General features: G+C 42.0%; 1 long non-coding RNA gene across 1 annotated transcript in view; it reads left to right on the top strand.

The window, feature by feature from the left end:
- Nucleotides 1–25000, top strand: part of LOC121863908 — a 56651-nt gene that overhangs the window by 343 nt on the left and 31308 nt on the right. The window lies entirely within an intron of this gene.

Genomic DNA, 25000 nt, shown 5'->3' with positions numbered 1-25000 from the left:
TCAATTACCCCCTTGTGATGTAAACACGTACAGGGTTGAAGCTTTGGGTATCGTGAGGAAACAGTGGCTCATAGAGGTCACGTGTCTCAACCTAACTAGCGAGAACTAACTTTATGTAAGGTAATTACTCTCTCTCTCATCTACTGATTTCCGTGTCTTATGGATGCGAGCGAAGTGGAAGTTCTCACACACGTGTTGTCGCCTCGTACGTAAACTAACCTAACCAAGCCAATCTAGTCTTTTCACGTGTTTCCGTCTTTCCATCCTTCCCCCTCCTCCTATCCTCCTCTTCACATCTCCTCCTCCACCTACTCCTATATTCCTCTTCCTCCTCCTCTTCCTCCTCAAATGGATATCAGTGTAACAAATCTATTATCTATGGATGGTACTTGTTCAGTGTTATTAAACTAGTAATTTATTAACATTAGATCCTTCCTTACCTGTCATAATAGTAACCTCAGGAACATTGCGTCATTCTTTGCGTCTCATCATCATCATTGTCGTCAGGTTACGTTACGTTAGGAACAACAACATCGAAATAACAATAATAACAACAGCAATGATAACAACAATAACATGAACAACAATGAAAACAATAACAGCAAGAGGACGAAGCACAACAAGGAAGGAGACGAGAGAAACATAAGAATGGAGGAAACTGCAGCGGGCCTATTGGCCCATACTGGGCAGTCCCGTTTACACCCAACCCCTATTTGCTAAAGTTAAGAACATAACTTTTTCTGAAGAACATTAGCGAACAAATAACAAGCAACAAGTTGAAGGAAATACAATTACTAACAACGTGAGGCTGAGCAGACTGCGGAAGCTAAGGAGGACATTGGGGTTATGGGAAAGATTAAGGATTAGGGATTAGTATGAGGAGGATTAAGGATTAGTTTGGAAAGGATTAGAGATTAGTATGAGGAGGATTAGGGATTAGTATGAGGAGGATTAAGGATTAGTTTGGAAAGGATTAGAGATTAGTATGAGGAGGATTAAGGATTAGGAATTAGTATGAGGAGGATTAAGGATTAGTTTGGAAAGGATTAAGGATTAGTACGAGGATGATTAAGGATTAGTATGGGAAGGATTAAGGATTAGGGATTGGTATGAGGAGGATTATGGATTAGGGATTAGTATGAGGAGGATTAAGGATTAGGGATTGGTATGAGGAGGATTATGGATTAGTATGGAAAGGATTAGAGATTAGTATGGAAAGGATTAGGGATTAGTATGGAAAGGATAAAGGATTAGGGATTGGTATGGATTAGTATGGAAAGGATTAGGGATTAGTATGGAAAGGATTAGGGATTAGTATGTGAAGGATTAGGGATTAGTATGTGGGATGACTCATTAACTTTACATACTTTAGGTTAATTAGATGATCATTTTAATTACAATCTATCTATCTGTCTCTGTCTATCTATCTGTCTGTCTGTCTATCTGTCTGTCTGTCTATCTATCTATCTGTCTGTATGTCTATCTATCTGTCTGTCTATCTATCTCTGTCTATATGTCTGTCTGTCTGTCTATCTATCTGTCTCTGTCTGTCTGTCTATCTGTATCTATCTCTGTCTATCTATCTGTCTGTCTATCTATCTCTGTCTATCTATCTGTCTGTCTGTCTATCTCTGTCTATCTGTCTCTGTGTATCTGTCTCTGTCTGTCTACGTCAGCTCTCTTTCTCTCTCTCAACACCACATTTAAGTTTGTCTCATAAATAATAATAATGATAATAATGTTTTGTGGTTAAATTAGACAGTGTGGGGTCATGTTTTTGAGATGACGTCAAACAGGTAACTTTAAAAAACTCAGCCAGTATCAAGATTATGTTCACCAAATTAAGAATAGATGACATGAGTTGATTTAGCCATTAGAAAAAAGAATTTCTCTATCTCTCTCTCTCTCAAATGATTTATTCCCTCTTATTTTGTTATTTATTTATTCATTTTTACTCGTTTTTTTTTTTTTATTGTTATCTTTTGTTTATAATATTTTCACGCTGGTGTCTGTTAAATGCTCGTGCTGGCATTGTCTGACCGCTCGTGTTGGCATTGTCTGACCGCTCGCGTTGGTATTGTTTGACCGCTCGTGTTGGCATTGTCTGACCGCTCGTGTTGGCTCGTCGTTGACATTGTCTGACCGCTCGTTGGCTTGTTTGACCGCGCGTGTTGGCATTGTTCGACCGCTCGTGTTGACGCGCGTGTTGTGTCTGACCGCTCGTGCGTCTGACCGCTCGTGTTGGCATTGTTTGACCGCGCGTGTTGGCATTGTCTGACCGCTCGTGTTGGCATTGTCTGACCGCGCGTGTTGGCATTGTCTGACCGCTCGTGTTGGTATTGTTTGACCGCTCGTGTTGGCATTGTCTGACCGCGCGTGTTGGCATTGTTGACCGCTCGTGTTGGCATTGTCTGACCGCTCGTGTTGGCATTGTCTGACCGCTCGTGTTGGCATTGTCTGACCGCGTGTTGGCATCTGATTGTCTGATGTTGGCACCGCGCTGGCATTGTCTGCGCGCCTGACCGCGTTGGCGCTGTGTTTAGGATGCGGAAGTAATTGTATCATATATGCATCAACAACAGAACCATCTCCCCCCCTCCCCATTTTCACATTATACGTTGTAATTGTGTCGTTAACGGATGATATCAGTCTCTCTCCCTGCATTGTATAGGGACAGACGTGTTATTGAATGTTGCTGATGTCAAGGTAAATGTTTGTATGTTAGTGAGTTAATGTTAGTGTGATGTTGGGGGGTGTGGAGGTGTGTAAGGGTGTGTTGGGGGTGTGTGGAGGAGGTGTGTAAGGGTGTGTTGGGGGTGTGTGGAGGTGTGTAAGAGTGTGTTGGGGATGTGTGGAGGTGTGTTGGGGGTGTGTGGAGGTGTGTTGGGGGTGTGTGGAGGTGTGTTGGGGGTGTGTAAGGTGCCGAGCCACATCCTCAGGTCACTACAGGTGCACCTAACGTTGTCCACCTCACTGAGTCTCATCACAAACGTTCAAAAACTTCAACAGGTAATCCTTAAAAAAATAATAATGATATATTATAATTATTAATCTTAATTGAAACACGGTTCAGGAGTCTTTTAAGTTTTTTCGGACAATAATAATACGGCATTGTCAGCTTCCTGTCGACACTACAGACATTTAGAGTTAGTTATCCCGATGGTTGTTTTTCACCTGTAGCAAAAGTATAATTAAACACCTTCGTCATTATCAACACAGTTTTCATCTTAGCTGGAGCAACTACCAGGTGGGTCCTCCATCCTACCAGGGGTGAGCCGTGGAGCTGCTCTAAGACAGTATTTGGCAGGTCTCACTAAACCTAGTCCTCGCGGGCCCTGTCCTTGTGGGTGTCAGCTGACTCTCCGTGCTGTGCTGGATCCTGCTGTCAGCCTTGACACGAACTGGGTAACCAGAGAGCTGCTGACGGCCTAAACTTGGTCTGCATCTCCTGTATCAGTAACGCTGTGTAGTAGAAAAATAGCTTGGTTTTCGTCCACTGCCACCGTCCCGGGAGGAAGACGTGGGATGCAGTTTTATCTTGTGTGTCTGTCTGTCAGTCCGCGCAACCTGGGGTTTTTGAGCGCGACAACTTCAACAAACCACAGTAGATATCCACTGAGGGCAAATTTATAAAATATCACAGCAATATCTAAAAAATATTCAAGCTAGAATAGATACCCTAACTTATTATTTCACCTGAAGATTAAACATTTTAACGTTAACCTAACCTAACCTAACCCAACCCCAGGTAGAGCTAGGGTCTTGAATCAGCGGGCGAAAAAAGCTGAGGTGCCTAATGTTCACGTGGTCTTCAGTGATTGTTTGGTCTTTGTTGTGGCGCAGCGGGGGACTTGTCTACCTTTTGTGGGACCACCTCGTCTTCCTTCATTTACTGCTGCCCTGAAAGCCAAAGTGCAGTAAGTAAAGAACCAATTGTTGTGTTGTCTTCACCTTAGGGACAGACACGTTCCTTGGTCTATTTTATCAGTCTTCATAACAAAGTTTTTCCCGCGGTTTCTTCATCTTCTCGACAACAATCCACTTCCTGTAGTTTCGAAAAATTATTTATATAATTTTTACTTGAATTAATGCTATATTATATTTAATAAATTCGCTGACTGCCGTAAAAACTCTGCATGATTTTGATTTTGGTTGTAAGTATCTATGAAAGACAGGTAAATGGCAGGTAAATTATTTCTTAAAAATCTAATTTAATTTATGGACGAAAATTGTAAGTGGTGGATATAAGTCATGTTTAAAGTAAGGAAATTTGTTTCCTTCACACTCGTTAATATAAATTTGTTGTAAAAAGTGACAGCTTAGTGGGAGAACTCTTGAACCAGTCCCTGGCGGCCAGGTAGACACACACGAGGAACCGCTGTTGACGTTATGAAGGGAGGAAACCACACACACACACACACACCAAAAGGTTGTAGTCTCGTGAGAATTCAACTGACCCAGATGAAGCAGAATGGGACGCTTCCATTATATATATTCCAAGTCATACGAGACATCAACCAAAGCAGATGGAGCAGGACGAGAGGCTTCAGAGTACAGTGACTCATAATTACCGAACTTGGTGGTGGGCGACAGTCTACTCCCTCGATTCTTAATGACGCTCTAGATAAATTTTGTGATTATCGCAGCAACAGGTTCTACTGCACTCAGGATGGTAGAAGATAGGATGGAGGATGTCGGCCGCCATAATAACATCATCTCACCTGGCGGCATCCTTGAACACAGGTAAAAGTTATTATCGATTTTTTTGTTTTTGTTGACGTGGTTGGTAGCTTCTTCTCGCGTTAACGTCACCTACACCCGTGTGAGGTGAGAGGAGGTTAAGTCGTCTCCGTATTGTGGTGTTATGACCTAAGTGACGGCAGGTTTATGTAGATCAAAAGAGTGAAATAGGTTAAGTTTCGGAAAAAATCGACCAAGAAACTCCCTATTGAGTTGTATATAGGGAGATAAGGCAAAACAAAATAAAAATACGGGTTTCTTAAGTATTTTGGTCGGAATTTTACTTGGAGTTTTTGTGTCTTAGATTTCATGTTTGGTTCTTTAGATTCCCTTGTTGCTTTTGTTTTGTTGGATTAGGTTAGGTTTACGCAACCCCCTGGATAGGTGGTTAGGTTGAGTATTTGTGGGCTTTCTTGTTTGGTTAGGATACACATGTATAGTACTCTAGACTGATATTTGAGTCATTAGGTTAGGTTCTTGATTTTTTTATTAGACAACAATCTATTTCCTCCACTATTTTTGGGATGTTCTTGATAAGCTGAAGAACTTTTATTCCTTTGAACATTTTCTAACTCGGCTCCTTAACCCAGGCGCCTATTCTTAAATATTACACTTTTTAAAGTTTTCTGTAATAGTTAGGTTTGGTTTTGTTAAGTTTAGTTTTGTCAGTTTTTTTTTTTGCAAGATTTTACCCTGTAATTTCCCTTTACTTAAAACTCTACGTACTGTGTGTGATCAAAATTGCTTGTTTTTTTTTAAGTAAATCAATAAATAAAAACAAAAAATCGAAAAAAAATATTAAAATCCACTGAAAATGCTTTTTTTTGGGAGGAGTTATGTCTCTATATTCAACTCAGTACAGAGCTCAGTGGTTGACTTTTTTCCGAACGTTTACCAGATATTTACATTATATCGTTTTAGATAATTTAAGTCGACGATTTATATTGGGGTATTGAAAGTGTCATCAGCCTGTCAGCCTCCTTCGGTACAGATGGAAGCTGTGTACAACCTGTCTCTCTTCTCAACCACCTCTCTAGCTAAGTCGACTGGGACTAGCCCACCACCCAATATAGCCCACCACCCAATATAGCCCGCCACCCAATATAGCCCTCCGCCCAATATAGCCCGCCACCCCAACATGTAAATAAGAATAAATTGGACACAAAATTCAATATCATTTGAATCAATTTAATGAAGCTTCCAAACGCACGGTATTACCACATGATGAACGAGGTGTAATAAAAGGTATCCCATGTTTATACCCAGATTAGCGCTTTCTTGTTGGTTCTTCTCGGTCGACAGGTGGATTATTTTGTTGATTGGTCTTGTCTGGAATCTTAAGGTGTGTGCGTGTTTACCTGGTGAGTGGAGGGGGGGGGGGAGGTAGGTCTCCCTCTCTCTGGATTAAACTAATTCTCTGTTTATGTTATCTGGTGGCTTTGAAAGGTGTTAACGACTAAGGTAAACTGGTAAATGGCACCTGGCACTCCTAACCCCCACCCCCGGGCCACCTGACGCAGCCGTAGTCACAAAGAGTCACATGACGCAACTCAAGCTCGGTGAGTCACGAAGTCGGGTGAGAAGTTATAAGTCAGTCGGGATGGGAGTCACTTGGTAATTCGGGTGATTTTATACACGTTTAAGTCACAAGTCGGTTATTCATAAGTCGGTTTCCTTCACGATCTCCACCAATACAAACTAATACAAAATTGAATAAATTAATTTTCCTTAAGATTATTCATCAAGTTAGTAAACAACAGTGACTAATATTGTACCAAGTATATAATATTGAGTGAATAATGAAGACCCACAGTTTTTTCACAAAGACAAAGTGTGTATATGTGTTTGTCCTGGCCAGAGTAACAGGAAATTGGACCGGTTTTGAATACAAATAACAGTTCATTTGTAGTGATGTTAATGGCTGTAATATATCAACAACATTTATATGCAAGCTTCTGAGGTCACTTTTTCGCCATTACAAATTATTTTTTATAACTAGACCACAGGTAATAATGACTTTGATTAAAATAACAAACACCTTTTAAGATGGTCGGATGGTTTGGTGGTAGTTCAGTTTATTTATGGTGGCTCAATGATTGTATTAGTAAGTGTATACATCCTGCCTTCATCCCTCCTCTCCCACACATTGGCTATAATCGGCCCGCTGTGACTCCCGACTCAATATCTCAGACGAGTTTCCTTAATAAGTCTTTTCCGTCATTATTGCTTTTAGACATGACTTATTAGACTCGGTTGGGAAATTTCGCAGCTTTTAATAGGAAAAAAAATCACCTGTTTTATATATCGGAGTGATCAATGTAAGTTACTGCATAATAACCACGTGTTGAGGCGTCGTAGTTTATGAAGGAGGAAGCTTCGAGCCTGAACCACTCACCAGCCGTGCCCTAAGGATGAGTTCGATGAATTTCAAAATGAACACTACAGCTTCGGTTGTTTCTGTAGGGTTGTCACCTGTCACCTTATTTTACCTGAATATTAAGCACTCTGTCACTATACCTAGGGGGTTAGGTTAGGTAAACGTTAGGGAGGTTAATCTTCAGGTGAAATAAGCTGGAGGCACTAGTCTTCAGGTGAATCGTTGACTGTATACAACCTTTGTGGATTCGTAGTGATGGTGTGTCAACTGTTTAACTGAATATTTCCAGCTTAAGATTCAGTTTCAATCGAAGGTGGGCTGTTTCACTCTCGATACACCGACAGCCACGATACCCCGACTCACCAACGCTGAGAACATAAGAACATAAGAAAATAAGGAGTCTGCAATAGGCCGGTTGGCCTGTGCATGGCAGCTCCTGTCGAGAGTTACTACCACTCTCTATCATCCATGAATCTATCTAGCCTCCTTTTGAAACTTTCCAGAGAACATAAGAATGGAGAAAACTGCAGCGGGCCTATTGGCCCATACTGGGCAGTCCCGTTTACACCCAACCCCTATTGCTCATATAAGCATCCAACCTATGTTTGAAGCTATTCAGCGTATTCGAGTTAACGATGATATTTGGTAACTTGTTCCCGTCGTCCACTACTCTGTTTCCAAACCAGTGTTTACCTATTTCGCGCCTAAATCTAAATTTGTCTAATTTAAAACCATTGTTACGAGTTCGCTCCTGGTTGGATAGTTTGAGTACCTTTGTAATGTCCCCTTTGTTTGGCCCTTACTTCCATTTATATCAGGTCGCCCCTCGCTCTATGTCTCTCGAAGGAGTGCAAATTAAGATGCTTTAACCTGTCTATACTCAAGGTTCCTAATGCCCGGGATTAGTCTTGAGGAGGGAATTCCGACTCCAAGACAAACAAAAGCTGACCAAAACAAAACAAACAAAAAATAGGGGGGAAAAAGGTTGGTTATCTACGAGTCAAGGTGATGTGGGTAATCCCCGGCTTGTTACTTTTGTTAATTTACAACAATATGTACTTCTTGTGTTCGTGGGTGCTAATACCTGTGTTCTTGTGTCAGCTGTGTCTCATTTGTGTCAGCAGTATGTTCTTCTGTCAGTAATGGGTTCCTAAAATTGACTCGGTTTTCAAGTCCATCCTCTCTAATAGATTTAAAGTATCGTAAAAACATTAAGTCCTTCTTTAAGTGTGTTCCACAATTCAATTTTAAGTATTGAACACCACCTCATTCACTTAAGGGAGGTGGGGCTGGGGGGGATGTGTACAGGAGATGGGGGTAGGTCTTATTGCAACTATATCTTGCGCTAGTTAGGCCGCACCTCGATTATGCGGTTCAGTTCTGGTGCCCCTATTATAGAATGGATATAAATTCACTAGAGTCGGTGCAGCGAAGAATGACAAAAATGATTCAGGGACTTAGAAACCTTCCATATCAGGATAGGTTAAAGAAACTTAACTTGCATTCCCTAGAAAGACGAAGAGTGCGGGGAGATATGATAGAAGTATTTAAGTGGGTGAAAGGAATCAATAAAGGGGATATAGATAAAGTTCTTATAATATCCGAGCAGGATAGGACTCGGAGCAACGGATTCAAGTTGGATAAGTTTAGGTTTAGGAGGGAGATAGGAAGGAACTGGTTCACAAATAGGGTGGTGGACGAGTGGAACAAGCTAAGCTACTTTGTAGTAAGTGCGGGAACTCTGGAAAGTTTCAAAAGGAGGCTAGATAGATTCATGGATGATAGAGAGTGGTAGCAACTCTCGACAGGAGCTGCCATGCACAGGCCAACCGGCCTATTGCAGACTCCTTATTTTCTTATGTTCTTATGTTCTTAAATGTAAAGTACTTAGTCGAGACGATGCAGACACCAGATACCAGATGAACAACGTTGATATAGAGAAATCTGACTGTGAGAAAGATTTAGGGGTAATGATAAGTAGGAATCTTAAACTAAGACAACAATGTGTGTTTACTCGAAACAAGGCTAACAAAGTATTTGGGTTCAGACAAAGGAGTGTTAGTTACGCGTAGTGGGGTCATCCTGAAACTATATCTTCCGCTTAACACCTCAATGGATTATGCGGTTACTCTGTTAATGACGCTACCTTAATCCTATCCTGTATCCACGCCCTAATCCTCTTTTGAATATCACCTGCAATGCCATGAGCTTCCATTTTACGTATTAATTTTTCGTGGGGGCGGGGGACCCTGTCGAAGGCTTTGCTAAAGTCTGGATAAACCACGTCACAATCGTGTCCGTAAACACCTAACCTGACCTAACCAGACTTAACCTTAACCTAACCTAAGTAATCAATGTTTCTTTCTTAATTAAGTAATCGGTCCTTCAGTTAGCTACATTAATAACTTCAAAACACGGTAATAACACTTAACTTGATCTGACCTGACTTACCCTAGCGCCCTGTACTGACTACACCTGACCTAAAATGACATGACGTTAATTGATCAGATAATGACCAATAATAAGAAAATAAGGAGTCTGCAAAAGTCCGGTTGGCCTGTGCATGGCAGCTCCTGTCGAGAGTTACTACCACTCTCTGTCATCCATGAATCTATCTAGCCTCCTTTTAAATCTTTCCAACACAATGTATACATTCCATTGTTTATTGTTTATACTCATTTCTGACCTACAAGTAATTTTTCTTAACTATGTCAATCCACTAAACAGCTTATGTTCTAACGTCTCAGGTCATGCAAGGTCAGATCAACGTCACAGTCAATACACATTTGACCTGATCTAACCTGTTGTTTAAACCTCTTCATATTGTACCACCTGAAGAATCCTCCCCCCCCGGGCACTACCTGGGGGTGGAGATTTTTCAGGTGATCCGATTGGCGTCAGGTAACTTAATGCCGCGATGCTAGACATAATAATTCACCTTTTTAATAATAATACTAACATATCAACAACAATAATAAAACCAATAATAATAATAATAATAATCATAATCATCGTTCTTAATCTACGGTATAAAGTTCATTCACCCCAGCATTAATACATCACCTGTCTCTACCTGGTTAATATATATCCACACCACGTTCCGTCTTGATTAGAGTGAATATAAACACGTTACTAACTCTTAATATTAATGCTAAGTTATACAGCCGGGACAATTATGACGGTCGGGCTTAGTGTTGGTGCTGTAAATTATATTATTATGACTACTTGGTAATATTTGTCGGGTGAGACTGTTGTTGGTGTGGGATTGTTGAGTGGGGGGAGGGATGCATACAATTCTCTTAGCTTCTACATGCATATACACCCATACACTCCCACACCCATTCACCACCTCACACTACCCCTCCCACACCACCACCGGTCACCCCACCCCTCCCACTACTCCCCCCTCCCCCACAACACAGTCCTCACTCACTCACATACACCTGGGCTGGCTGGGAGTGGTCGACCCTGATAGACCGTTCAGATCATAAGTGATAGTTACTTGAGGCAGTGAGTGTACTGACGTCTTGTATAACCCAAAGAGAAGACAAAGTGACACCTGGTTCTTAACGGCGTCACTCCTTGGTTCCTGGCGGTGTCACTACTTGGTGCCTAGCGACGTCACTCCCTGGTTCTTTGTGGTGTCACTCCCCGGTTCCTGTCGGCGTCACTCCCTGGTTCCTAGTGGCGTCACTCCCTGGTTCCTAGTGGCGTCACTCCCTCGTTCTTGGTGGCGTCACTCCCCTGTTCCTGTCGGCGTCACTCCCTGGTTCTAGACGTCGTATAGTGAATTAGAACATAAGAATGGAGGAAACTGCTGCGGGCCTATTGACCCGTACTAGACAGCCCCGTTTACACCTAACCCCTAACGTTCATATATCCACTACTCTATTACCAAACCAGCGTTTACCTTTCTCACGCTTAAATCTAAATTTGTCTAATCCAAAACCATTGGTACGAGCTCCTTTAAGTACTTTTGTTACATCACCTTTGTTTAGCCCTGACTTCCATCTATAAGAACATAAGAAAATAAGGAGTCTGCAATAGGCCGGTTGGCCTGTGCATGGCAGCTCCTGTCGAGAGTTACTACCACTCTCTATCATCCATGAATCTACCCAGTCTTCTTTTGAAACTTTCCAGCATTCCAGCACTTACTACGTAGTTGCTAAGCTTGTTCCACTCGTCCACCACCCTATTTGTGAACCAGTTCCTTCCTATCTCCCTCCTAAACTTATCCAACTTAAATCCGTTGCTTCGAGTCCTATCCTGCTCGGATATTATAAGAACTTTATCTATATCCCCTTTATTGATACACCTCTATCATATCGCCCCTCACTCTACGTCTCTCGGGGGAGTGAAAATTAAGATGCTTTAACCTGTCTCTGTATTCAAGGTTCCAAATGCCCGGGATTAGTCTTGTCATCCTCCTCTGTATGCTTTCTCGGGATTGTCTATCCATTCTGTAGTACGGTGACCAGAACTTAACTGCGTAATCCAAATGAGGTCTCACAAGCCCAAGATATAGTTTTTAAGGGAAGGCTTCAGATAGATTCATGGATGATAGAGAGTGGTAGTAACTCTCGACAGGAGCTGCACATGCACAGGCCAACCGGCCTATTGCAGACTCCTTATTTTCTTATGTTCTTAAATATTTTGTTAGCCTTGTTTCGAGTAAATACACATTGTCGTCTTAGTTTAAGATTCCTACTTACCATTACCCCTAAATCTCTCTCACAGTCAGATTTCTCTATATCATCGTTGTTCATCCGATATCTTGTTTCTCTGTTTTCATCCCCATAAATAGTAATGGTCTAAGTACTGAGCCTTGGAGTACAGTACTTCACTAGTGACGTTAACCCCCTCCCCACCCACCCACCCGCACGTGTGCATGTGTGTGTACTAATTATTTCCCTATGTGTGTGTGTAACTCTGTGTATCTCTTGCGTGTGTGTAAGTGTACTGTAGGTTGCTTAAGTATATCCTTTACAGACAATCTGTGTACACCTTCTAGAAACCGTGCTTGTGTGTACATCCTATTTGAACTTTATTGAGGTCTTTTGCACGTGCAGTTGTGTGTGTGTGTGTGTACAACTAGAACGTTCCAAAGTGTACAGGAGTGTGCCTGAGCGACGTACACAGATGACGAGGCTGCATGACCAGTTTTTTCTCCCTGGTGAGTGTGGGAGGAGGGAATTTCCCCCAGCCTCCTGCCTGCCCTGCCCACTTCCACCCTGTCCACCTCCACTCTGCCCTGCCCACTTCCACCCTGTCCACCTGTACCCTGTCCTGCCCTACTTACCACCCTGCACTTCCTTGCCTATCTCCTTCACCCTGTTCGGCCCACCACCACCCTATCCTGCCCACCTCCATCACCTTACCCTACCCACCATCACCCTACCCTACCGACCATCACCCTATCCTGCCCACCTCCATCACCTTACCCTACCCACCATCACCCTACCCTACCGACCATCACCCTATCCTGCCCACCACCACCACCCTACCCTACCCACCTATAACTGGAGCTGTCAAAACGTATCTAAGTGGCACTCTTAAGTTATACGGTACAATGATGAATTCCCAGAGGATCACACGTGGAATATTCCTCTTACCTGGAACTGTAAGGGGACGTATTTAATTGGGTCACAAACTGCAACACAAAAGTAACCTTCAAAAATGACAGGAAATTTCACTCGTATTGTTATAACTCGGAGCGTTTTCTTACGTACCGTGATTATAGAACCCAACTCAAAGAACTTAGTTAGAATATAAGTTTATCGGGATTTTTTATGGTGTGTGGGTGAGTAAGAGAGAGATTTATGTTACGGTGAGATTCTTAAAGAGGCCAAAATGTAACCCAATAGGAACGTTTCCATAGGCGTGACCCAATAAAAACGTTTTCATAGGCGTGGCCCAATAGGAACTTTTTCATAGGCGTGACCCAATAGGAACGTTCATTGTATTGGCACAACAGGAAGGAGAATCATGTTTCTAAGGCAGGCTTAGTCATTGACAGTCCCGTTACGTTGAGGCACCTTACACGTCTAGTCAGTTTCTCTCTCTCTCTCTCCACACACCTGCACAGTCCACACATCACCAGAACCCAACTAAGATAAGGTGACAAACGGGTGGCAGTCACACACACACACACACACACACACACACACACACACACACACACACACACACACACACACACACACACACACACACACACACACACACACTCAGACACTAAGAGATGTACTTAGTAGACCTGTGAGGGACTTGTGTTTTTATTATTATTATTATTATTATTAGTAGTAGTAGTAGTAGTAGTAGTAGTACATAAGAACATAAGAATGGAGGAAACTGCAGCGGGCCATACTGGGCAGTCCCATTTACACCCAATCCCTATCGCTCATATATCCATTCAACTTATGTTTGAAGCTATCCAGCGTATTCGAGTTAATGATGATGTTTGGTAACTTGTTCCAGTCGTCCACTACTCTATTTCCAAACCATATTTTTTAATTCTCTCTATTTATCGAGCACTACTCTCTCTCTCTCTCTCTCTCTCTCTCTCTCTCTCTCTCTCTCTCTCTCTCACGCTCCTCAGTCCAGCGGCGTAACACACTGGTGGTGGACTCGTCTAACATTCACCAGGACTAGACCTCAGCTAGACACCAGACTTACGTACACTTTTCTTACGACAAGGAAACACCCAACAAAGGCGGGCTTTCCCATCTTGCACAAGGAATCTCATTCGATCGTATATAAGACTCTGGTCATAATTTCCAAGAAGAGAAAATTGCTGAAACATCCCAAACGTCTTCCCCCACTACACGCGCCGGCCATTGTTGTGACGTCACCGGAGGTTGATGACGACAGTGAAAACGATGACGTGTTGTGACGTCAACGACTCAAGATTCGTGTTTTTGTGCGATGTTTTGGTTTTCCAAGGGCGGAGGGTTAGCTGGCGAGATGCAAGGGGTCTCCCCCGAAACAAACCGGACCTGTGTGTGCGCGTGAATGTATGTAATATGCGTGTATGTCTATATGTGTGGGTACAAATTATAATCTTGGCCGCCCACACCCACATCCTTGTGTGTGTGTGGCCTCAGCTTACTGAACTAATTCTTCGTCCATTCACTCCGTCAACGCGGGATTATGCAGTGAGACTATTTAATGATTATTGATATTGTTGTAATGTTAAGCACAGGTCATCGTGAGGTTTTTGTCGACAGTTTAAAAGAGGAAAATATGTTCCTTGATCCCGTAAAGGAAGTTTATCGTATAGTGACTACCTTCGTGTTTTTAACTTAGCGTTTTGTGCTAGTATATAGGGTTGTGATAATACTTTTGAGTGTTATGATAGAGTTGTAATAATAGTTTTCAGCGAGTTTGTACATGTTATAAAGACTGTAATTCTACCATAGTTACTGTAATGCTATTTTGTGATTTTATTTTTATTTTTTGCTGTTAAATGTAGCGTTTGTTTTGAGTGTTGTTGTTTTTTATTGTTATGTTTTGTCATCCAGGTCCCGGTGCTATGAACAATGCTGTGTGTGTGTGTGTGTGTGTGTGTGTGTGTGTGTGTGTGTGTGTGTGTGTGTGTGTGTGCTGGGCAGTTACACACACACACACATACACACACACATGACCATAACAACTATACGAGAGCTTCATTTTCTGGCCGAGGAATTAAAGGTTAACAGCCAAGGTCACACGACATTGACTCACTCACTAGCCACCACACATTAATAACTGGAGACTTTTGTGTAGGAGCCTCACGAGACTCTACCGCTGGTTGGAGACTCGAAGCTGCCTGAAATACGTGATCTCATTCTGGTCTCCTTGGCTTGGAGAGCATGGCAGCGAAGGTCAGTGTGGTGTAGTGAGGACGATGCGTGTGGATTGGGGAGGTGGTGGTGTGTTGTGGGGTGGGGTATGTGGAAGAGGAGTCGAAGTGGAAGAGAATGGGGTAGAATTGGTACTTTTCCCCAATTACCAGTGTACGTGGCGGTCGACTTTCGTGTAACTAGTCAACTCGTGTGCTCGGTGCCAGTGTTGCTAACGTACACAGGACGTCCTTTGGCACAGCAAGCTTAGATTAAACCCCACTACGTTTTCTCTGACTCAACAGGTACCCAACAGACGACACTACTGTAAATAAGTAACAAGTGGAGAGGGGAGGGGGGGTTACCTGTTGATTAGACACCCCAGCTTATTTTATCAGGATTAACCATATTTAAAATTAACCTAATCTAACTAATCTTAACTCTAACTGAATCTACCCTAATCTAACCCACCCCACCTCCACGTAAACGCCAGGGTGTTTTAATAATCTGATGAAATAAACTAGGGGGTGTTCAATCTTCAGGTACTCTAAAATATCCCGTAATGCCTAAAAATATACCATATTGTGACAGCACTTCTCTCGTTTAATTATAGCCACCTACACTTTAACCTTGTCTTTCCCCATTCAAACTTTTTTTTTTAACAGAACTCAACAACCTGACCAAACTGGAACTAAGCAGACGACTCATTTATCTTACACTGGCATATTGTAGGATATGGTGTTTTCCCCTCCTCACCTCCCCTCCTCCTCCCCAACACCCCCCCGACTCACAGCGTGGAATAACAATGACGGTGTGATATCCTGCGTAATTTACCAACTAATTCGACAAATGTGTTAGTCATCTTTCTTCTCCCTTTCTCCTCCTTTGTATTTGTATTCTTTTTGGGGAGTGATATCCGTTTCTATCTCCTTTTATGGTTAGTCTTTGGTGATTAGATTTGTTCTTATATTAAATCAGGGTTTTTTTTTGGGGGGGGGTTGTGTTGTTTTATGGGAGTTAGGTTTAGGTTAGGTTTAGGTTAGGTTTGAAGTTGGGTTTAGGTTAGGTTTAGGTTAGGGTGGCGTACCTCAAGGGTCTCTTCTGTGTCCGTGTGTATGTTTAGTATTATTTTCTCTCTTCTGTTAGGTATATATCAACCTTTTTCTCTCTCCCCTTTTATTATGATTTGCTCTCTCTCTCTCTCTCTCTCTCTCTCTCTCTCTCTCTCTCTCTCTTTCTCTCTCTCTCTCTCTCTCTCTCTCTCTCTCTCTCTCTCTCTCTCTCCAAGAACTCCTTCTGTCTGACTATGTCGTATGAAGTTTCCTACAAGACACTTTGTATGAGAGAAAAAGAAAGACTGTGTGTGTGTTGTGCAGGTAGATCAGTACCCTCCCTCCCTCCTTCCCTCCCTCCTTCCTTAGTTCCCTCCCTCCCTACCTCCTCCCACCCCCTATAACCTTCGATGTCATTGGATAATTTGCATGAAGGATCTCTCTCCCCTCAGCCACCTGGATGTGTTACCCCCTGGTTAGGTTAGGTTAGGTTAGGTTAGGTTAGGTTAGGTTAGGTTAGGTTAGGTTAGGTTAGGTTAGGTTAGGTTGGTCTCAAACTGTATTGGTTATACTGTGAATTAAGTTAACCTAACCTAATCTTTACCTAAACTAACATAACCTAACCTCACCAAACATAAATTGCCCTACGCAATTTAACCTAACCTAACCTATAGTACATACGCATATATACACAGAGAAATACACAGACAGACAGACAGACAGACGAGTGACCTAAGCATATGTAAGAGGTATAATAATGGTGGTTAGTGTAGCCACGGTGAGACGTGACTCTGGCCGTCCCCTTGACCTTGTTCAGCCAATAACACAAGAGAACATGTTCACTTTTTTTTCTACACGTCGTCAACATGTTCCTTCCACAAGACAACGCTCAATTTGCATCTTTAATCATTCATTGCGGATGTGATGTTTTTGGTTACTGGTATTTTTATTTTTTTTTTTATTATCATTATTTTTTTTCAAGTATTTTATTTTATTATATTTTTAAGTTTTTTATTTTCTGGTGTTTTTCAGGGATCACAAGCCAAGAACTTCACTAGTGATATAAACAAACCTTATGTAACCTATATTTAGTTGTAGTTTGGTTAGGTTTGGTTAGATTTGGTTAGGTTAAGTTTGGTTAGGTTAATAATTGACGTCTTGAGTGTAACAGAGGAAAGTTCACCATATTTGAACTAATTTCCATTTAAGTTATATCAGTAAAAAGTTTAAGTTACTCAGCATGGCAATAATCGTGACACGTGTGACCTTGTTCACTTGTTCACCTAACCTAACTTAACCTTATGTCACGCTAACCTAACCTAACCTATACATTATCATCCTGGCCCTGGCCTTATTCAACATTAATCTACTCATTACAAAGAATAATCAGCATACTCACCTAACAATAGTAAACATTTTGAACACACGTACCCACATCGATGTTCATACGTTCACATATTATTACCTATTCACACCTAGAGTATTATATATCCTGTTCACCATTCTATCTGTTCTGCTTACACGTGTTACTAATTACATGGGAAATTTTGTTCAATCGTTCCCCTGTTTTGTTCACCTGACAGGAAGTGTGAGGGCGGGTGTCAAGCCCGTTTACCTTTAATTATGTCTGTTTATACCTGTGTTAATATTATTATTTTTATTATTATTGTTGTAGTTGTTTGTTATTGTTATTCTTATTTATGTTATTATATATTATCCATATTCTTCGTAGTTATATTATTATTATTAGTATAGTAGTTGTAGTAGTCGTAGTAGTAGTAGTATTAGTAGTAGTCGTAGTAGTAATAGTAGTAGCAAGGTACAATATGCCGTGCCTGGTGACCTCTGACCCTACAAACCACGACGGTCACTGACGGCGGATACCTGGTGACCTTGGTGGAGGAGCTCCCCTTCCCCCCCCTATCTCTCCCTCTCCCCGCCCCGCCCTTCCTGCTCTAGATCCTCCTCTCACCTCTCCCTCCCTCTCTTCTCCCTCTCTCACCTCGATCACCTTCTTACTTCCGCCCCCCCCCTCTCTCATTTTGTGCCCCTTTCACTTCTACCTCTTGCCTCCCTCTCCTCCCTACCTCTCTCTCCCCCCCTACCTCCCTCTCCTCCCTACCTCCCTCTCCTCCTACCTCCCACCTCTTCCCCCTTTCCTTCTTGCTGTGCTTCATCCTCAACCTTTCCCTGCTTCCCCCTTCCTAAATGGCTATCCTCTACCTCCCCCCTCTTCTCTCCTCCCTCCTCCTCTCCTCTCCCCCACCCCTCTCTTCTCCCCTCTTTTCTTTCCCCTCCCTACCTCCTTCCTTTCTTTTTCTTCATCCATTCATCACCATATCCTCCTCTACATTCTCCCTACCTCCCTCTCCCCCTCCTCTCTGCCTCCCTACCTCCTACCCTCCAAACACCCCCCTACCCCCCCTCCCCTACTCCCTCCTCTCCCTACCCTCCCCTCCCTACCCTCCCTCCTCCCCCTCCCTGCCTCCCCTACCTCTACTTCTCTACCTCCCTAACCTCCTACCTCCCTACCTCCCCTACCCTCCATGCCCTCCCCTACCTCCCTACCCTCCCTACCTCCATACCCTCCCTACCTCCCCTCCACATGATAGCGGTGCACCACTTCGTCACGGCTTCTAAACCCTCCATGAACCATGTACCCAGGCTGTTTCCCTTCCTTCCTCATTGTTATTTTTGTTGTCTCCTTTCCTGTGTGTGTGTGTGTGTGTGTGTGTGTGTGTGTGTGTGTGTGTGTGTGTGTGTGTGTGTGTGTGTGTGTGTGTGTGTGTGTGTGTGTGTGTGTGTGTGTGTGTGTGTGAGATCTATATTTTTATTGTTTCATTTTTATTTGTTTTACCTTATTCTTTTTTACTCTCTCTCTCTCTCTCTCTCTCTCTCTCTCTCTCTCTCTCTAAGACCAACCAAACAAGAACATAACATACATTCACGCACCGCTACTACGTCTCCCCCCCCTCCCTCCACCTCCTTCCATCCTCCTGTTCTTCCGCCACGCCCATCCACCCACGTCCACCCAGAGTAAAGTCCGCCACACCCACCCACACCCACCCTACACCCACCCTTACCAAGTCCGCCATGTAATATCCTCATCACCAGGATGTTAACGCTGGTCTATATTCTTTCTTTATCCGAAGACCCGGGATGTGTATTAACATATATATGCATTTTGTTTTGTAGTCCGGACACATTAGAAGTAGTGTTATTGTGTTTGTTGTTTTTGTTCTTTTGTTCATTCATGTTCTCTTATATAAGTTTAAAGGTTGTGTTATTGTTTTTTTGTTGTTGTTGATAGTTATTCTGGTGTTGTGTTGTGTCTGGGGGGGGGGGGTGAAAATAATTCTCAGAGTACAGTTTAGTTTTTCTACAAATACGTGATTTTGGTTGTGTTAATGTATAGAAAAAATATATTATTGACGTTCAAATACTTAATTTTTAGTTTTGAAAGAAGTATTATTTTGATTTTGTAAGTAAAAAATATACATGAATTTATTTAATCTGTAAAAGTGAACTGTAGGTTTCTCAGTTTCATGGTTTTCGTTCATAGAAATACTGAATTTTCTCATAAACACGTGAGCTTCGATGGTTTGAATTATTTAGTCCTATAATTTACCTCGAGTTCTACACGTCCATATGGAGCTGTTGACGATCTCTCTCTCTCTCTCTCTCTCTCTCTCTCTCTCTCTCTCTCTCTCTCTCTCTCTCTCTCTCTCAAGAAAAAAATATTATTGTCGTCATCATCTTCCATAAGACAACATCAAAAGCAGTAGTAGTTTTATGTCATTCTCTTGTGCCGTAGTTGTTGTTGCTGTTGTAGTTGTTGTTGTTGTAGTGGTCGTTGTTGTTGTCGTCGTTGTTGTTGTAGTCTTCGTCGTAATCGTAGTCGTCGTCTTTGTTGTTATAGTCTTCGTCGTAATCGTAGTCGTTGTCGTTGTGGAGGTCGTCGCCTTAACCTTTCACGTTTGTACACAAGATTCTCCCTGAGTCATATTATTTCAGGCAGGTGTTATTCAGTCCTTGTTGATGCAGGTGTGTGTGTTGGTGTGTTACCTTACCTGTATGTTCATTAGTGGTGTGTGATAGTGTGTTCCCCTACCTCTGTGCTCATTAGTGACAGGTGTTTGTACTATAGTGTGTTCCCTTACCTGTATGCTTATTAGTGACAGGTGAGTGTGTGCTGGTGTGTTACCTTACCTGTATGTTCATTAGTGACAGGTGCGTGTACTATAGTGTGTTCCCTTACCTGTATGTTCATTAGTGACAGGTGAGTGTGTGATGGTGTGTTCCCTTACCTGTATGTTCATTTAACTCGGTAAATGCCATGGAATGTTCATAACGTTGTTTGGCATATATATTATATGTATATTTGCATGGGTATATGTTTGTATGTATGTATGCATGCATGCATGCATACATGTATGTATGTATGTATGTATGTATGTATGTATGTATGTATGTATGTATATGTATGTGTATGTATGTATGTATGTATGTATGTATGTATGTATGTATGTATAAATCCCAGTATTAGCTTTTTATACTGTCTATCTTGTCAGTATTGGCCTCAGACACCTCAATGTCCAGTTCGACCTTAATAATCATTTTCATACCTGCCATATACTCTTATCACCTGTTAACTTATTACAATATGTTTCAAAGTCCGGAGTCTCAAATAATTGCAGTCTACGAGAGTCTTGGTGTAGTGGTGATGGTATTTTAAATCAATGGAATATCAGAAAGGTCTATATTTTTCAAGAATTCTTACAGTGTGTGTGTGTGTCTGTCTGTCTGTCTATCTATCTATCTGTCTGTCTATCTGTCTGAGAGAGCTTCATGCCCACCTGTAAATGTCGCGTGTGGAGGTAATGCCAGGGAGAAGTCATTTGAAATTATTAACTCAGCTTTTCTTGTGTGTGTGTGTGTGTGTGTGTGTGTGTGTGTGTGTGTGTGTGTGTGTGTGTGTGTGTGTGTGTGTGTGGTAAATCTCATATCCTAGCTGTTATTATATCCGCCCGCCCGTATACATCATCCCTAGGTGAATGACTTAACCTTTAGTTTAATGTTACAACGGCTCAGTGGCTAAACGGATATAGCTCTCGGCTCCTGTCCTAGGGGTCGCTGGTTCACGCCCCACATTGCTCCCTAGCTGTGAATGGACACCTAACTGTTCTGTTGGGAGATGTGAAGGTCAAGTCCAGTGTCGACCACGTTGTCTACTCTGTCCCCGCTGACCAGAACGAGTTGTGTTAGTGTGTGGTATTCCTACATGATTACCATTAATGTGTAGCTTATATATACCTCTCTCTCTCTCTCTCTCTCTCTCTCTCTCTCTCTCTCTCTCTCTCTCTCTCTCTCTCTTTCCCCCCACCCCTCCTTCTCTCTTCCTCCCCCTTGCACTTGTTTTATCAGCAAAGTTACTCCAAGTTTGAATAATATCACGCCTGCGTCTCCCACTCCCCACAACACCTTCGGTCATGGTCCCTGTAATTGACTGTTTTGGGTCACTGTTGGCCTTGTCGTCACGTCATCGATACGTCACGAACATGTCACCAGCACGTCAACATTGCGTCACTGAAAGTTTCTTGCGTCATCACTTATGTCATCGATATAGAACCAATCCGGAGTAAGTGGCGACGAACTCCGTCATCAGCGCGTCACTAAAATGTAATCAGTATCCCAACGTCAATGAAACGCCACTGTACACGTCACCAAAACATCTCTAAGTAAACATCATTACATCACCAATATATTTCTAGATAAACATCACTACATCACCAATATATCTTCAGGTAAACATCACTACATCATCAATACATCACTAGTTCAACATCACCACTACAATATCATCACTACAACATCACCACTACTACAGCTACAGGTGGCCTATCATTATCCTGCCACGTCATCCTTAAAGCAAAACACACAGACTCTTGGAGGTATTGTCTTCGTCAGATAATTCAGATGTTTTGTGCCCGGGCAGCTTGATCAAAGGCCGGGTTCACACGAGTCAAGGCTCGGAGGATGAAAGCGTACCCACCTGGTCTAGCCTCTAACCTAACCTAACCTAACCTAACCTAACCTAACCTAAACCTAACGTAAAGGTACAGACAACACCCCTTCTTCCCTCTTCTTCTTCCCCTCTTCTTTCCCCTTCACTCTCCTCCCCCACTTTCCTCTACCCTCCTCCTTCTACCTCCTTCTAACCCCCTCCTCCTCCACCCCTTTCTTTCTCCTCACCGTTCCCCTTCTCTTCCTCTTCCCCCTTCTTCACCCTCCCCTCCCTCTCCTCCCCCATCCCCCCCTTTCCCCCTCCCACCTAAAAAAAATTTGACCGACTTCCTTTGACTCCTTTCTTATCGACGGTATTGTCTTGTTCTGAGGAGCTGTGAGTCACTCGTGTCCTTTTGATCATTATTACAGCCGCGAGCAGTGGGTAGCCCTGGTGAGGTGTGTGTGTGTATATCCTGGTGTGCTATTTAACTTTCCTTTCACACCTTTCACACGCACTCATACACACACACACCTTTCACGCACACTTATACACACACCTCTTTAACCTCCTCTCGCATCTGCTCTCACGTAAGAACAGAAGATAATAAATAGAAGAAGAGGAAGAAACATGGAGAGAGTTTACAGAGAAAATGCAATACACAGGTGAAAGATTAACCCACAGGCACATTATGTCGGCATTGACTACATCATTAGCAGACGTCATACATTAACCAGGTAAATTGATTCACCTGTCCACATTTAATGATCTTGTGGTGGTTAATGAAAGGTGTAATATTAACATCAATAACAACAATAGTAACATCAACAATACAAACAACACCACCACCAAAAACAACAATAATAATACTAATAATAAATCAGGAACTTCCGATCGCAATAAATATCAAAGGTACCAACTGGTATCAGGGGTACCAACAGGTATCAGGAGTACCAACAAGCGTCAGGTGTACCAACAGGTTTCAGGGATACCAACAGATGCCAGGGTATACCAACATAACCACAAAACACAGTGCTACTTTATTTCATTTTACTTAAACCTTATTATTTTTATTTTGTTTTTATTAAGACCGACATACCAACACTTTCTTAGTCAACTGAACATAATTCCGTTTCTTTGTTGTAAAATTGGTGGACATTTTTGGTACCATCTTGGACACGTAATGCCTAGTGGACTAATATGCCTTAAAACGAATCCAAATTTCATTATTCCCTAGTTTATATTTTATTTGATTTTTAATTGTTATTTTGTGTTTTTTTAGTTGTGTATTTCGGGTATTATTACTGTACTGGTTATTTATTCTTTGTTAGGTCGTGTAGTTATTTATTTCTTGTGAGATGAAGAATCCGGGAGTCAGAATGTGAAGGTCGAACCAAAACAACTGATTTGGTCTCCTGCCTCCCTCTCCTGCCCTACCCAGCCCCACCCCAGCCCCACCCCAGCCCCACCCCGATTGGTTTTATTAGATGCTGTACTTAAACTCGTTGGAAAATACGCACTGACATTATATTTGTTTGTTTGTTTATCCATTGATCTGTTTTCTTGTTTATTTGTTTGGATTAGTTGATTTGATTTAAATTATTGACTTATTTTTTTACATTTTCCTCATTATTTTTTTCATTTATTCAATTATTAATTTATTTACTAATTTGCATATCTTTTCTCGGGTATTCTATTTTGTTTTATTTCTTTTAAGTTATTTTAGTTATTGGATTATTATTTATTCATCGACGTATTTATTCATTATTTACAAGTTTTTATTCAAGTTGTTAAAGTTCGTTTTCATTTTCTTATTAAATTTTCATGTGTTCAGATCTATTTAAATTATTCTTGTTTTGTAAATAATGGTAATTTTTCTGTCATTATCTCTCTCTCTCTCTCTCTCTCTCTCTCTCTCTCTCTCTCTCTCTCTCTCTTCCCTTTCCTTCTCACTCTTCCCTTTCCTTAACTCTATCTGCACCTCCTTCCTCACTCTGTCTCCCCCTCCCATTCACCCCTTCCCCCCAAAACTCCCTGACAGAGCGGGAATTTCCGTGTTTTTTTTCCTAGGAGTTACATCTTTCATAATGATGCTCCATTTAGGAAAAATAAATCAGTGATGCAAATTTATTTCTATCAATATTTGGGAATTAATTTTTGGTTTAAGGTAAATGGGTTTAGGTAAGTGGTAGGCAGGTGTGGGTTTAGGTAAGTGGTAGGCAGGTGTGGGTTTAGGTAAGTGGTAGGCAGGTGTGGGTTTAGGTAAGTGGTAGGCAGGTGTGGGTTTAGGTTAGGTGTGGTTTAGGTTAGGTTAGGTTAGGTTAGGTTAGGTTAGGTGTGGTGATTAGGCCTTGAACTTTCCGACGGGGAGGATGTGGCATAGTAAAAACACGAAGCAAAAATTATGAACGAAAGCTAGAGTTCTCGTGTGTGTGTGTGTGTGTGTGTGTGTATGTTTAAAATTTGACATGTATATATAGTAAGTGTATCTGTATTCATTTTGTATATGTAGTTTATGTGTTTATGTTATGTATGTATGTACAGTATGATGCGTGTGTCTGTATGTTGTATGCCTATAGTATATGTTTGGTGTATGTATGTATGCAATGTGGTATATGTATGTATGTATGTATGTAACTTATAGTGGAAACTCGTAAATGGACCTTAACTTAAGTTCGAACACCGGACGAGATAAGATAACACACTATATCTTGGCTCCGCCGCCTGTACCTTACACATATCTTAACCCACCTACATGCATCTGAACCCACCTACACCCACTTGAACCCACCTATACCCATTTGAACCCATCTACATCCACCTGAACCTACCGTAACACACCTACACCTATCTTAACCCACCTACACCTATCTCAATCCACCTACACACATCTGAACCACTACACACATCTGACACACCACCCATGGGCCACCTACACCTATCTTAACCCACCTACACCTATCTCAATCCACCTACACACATCTGAACCCACCTATACCCATCTGAA

This window comes from Homarus americanus, unplaced genomic scaffold (assembly GCF_018991925.1).
Source record: "Homarus americanus isolate GMGI-L3 unplaced genomic scaffold, GMGI_Hamer_2.0 scaffold48354, whole genome shotgun sequence".
NCBI lineage: Eukaryota > Metazoa > Arthropoda > Malacostraca > Decapoda > Nephropidae > Homarus > Homarus americanus.
This window is presented reverse-complemented; position numbering and strand designations above follow the sequence as displayed.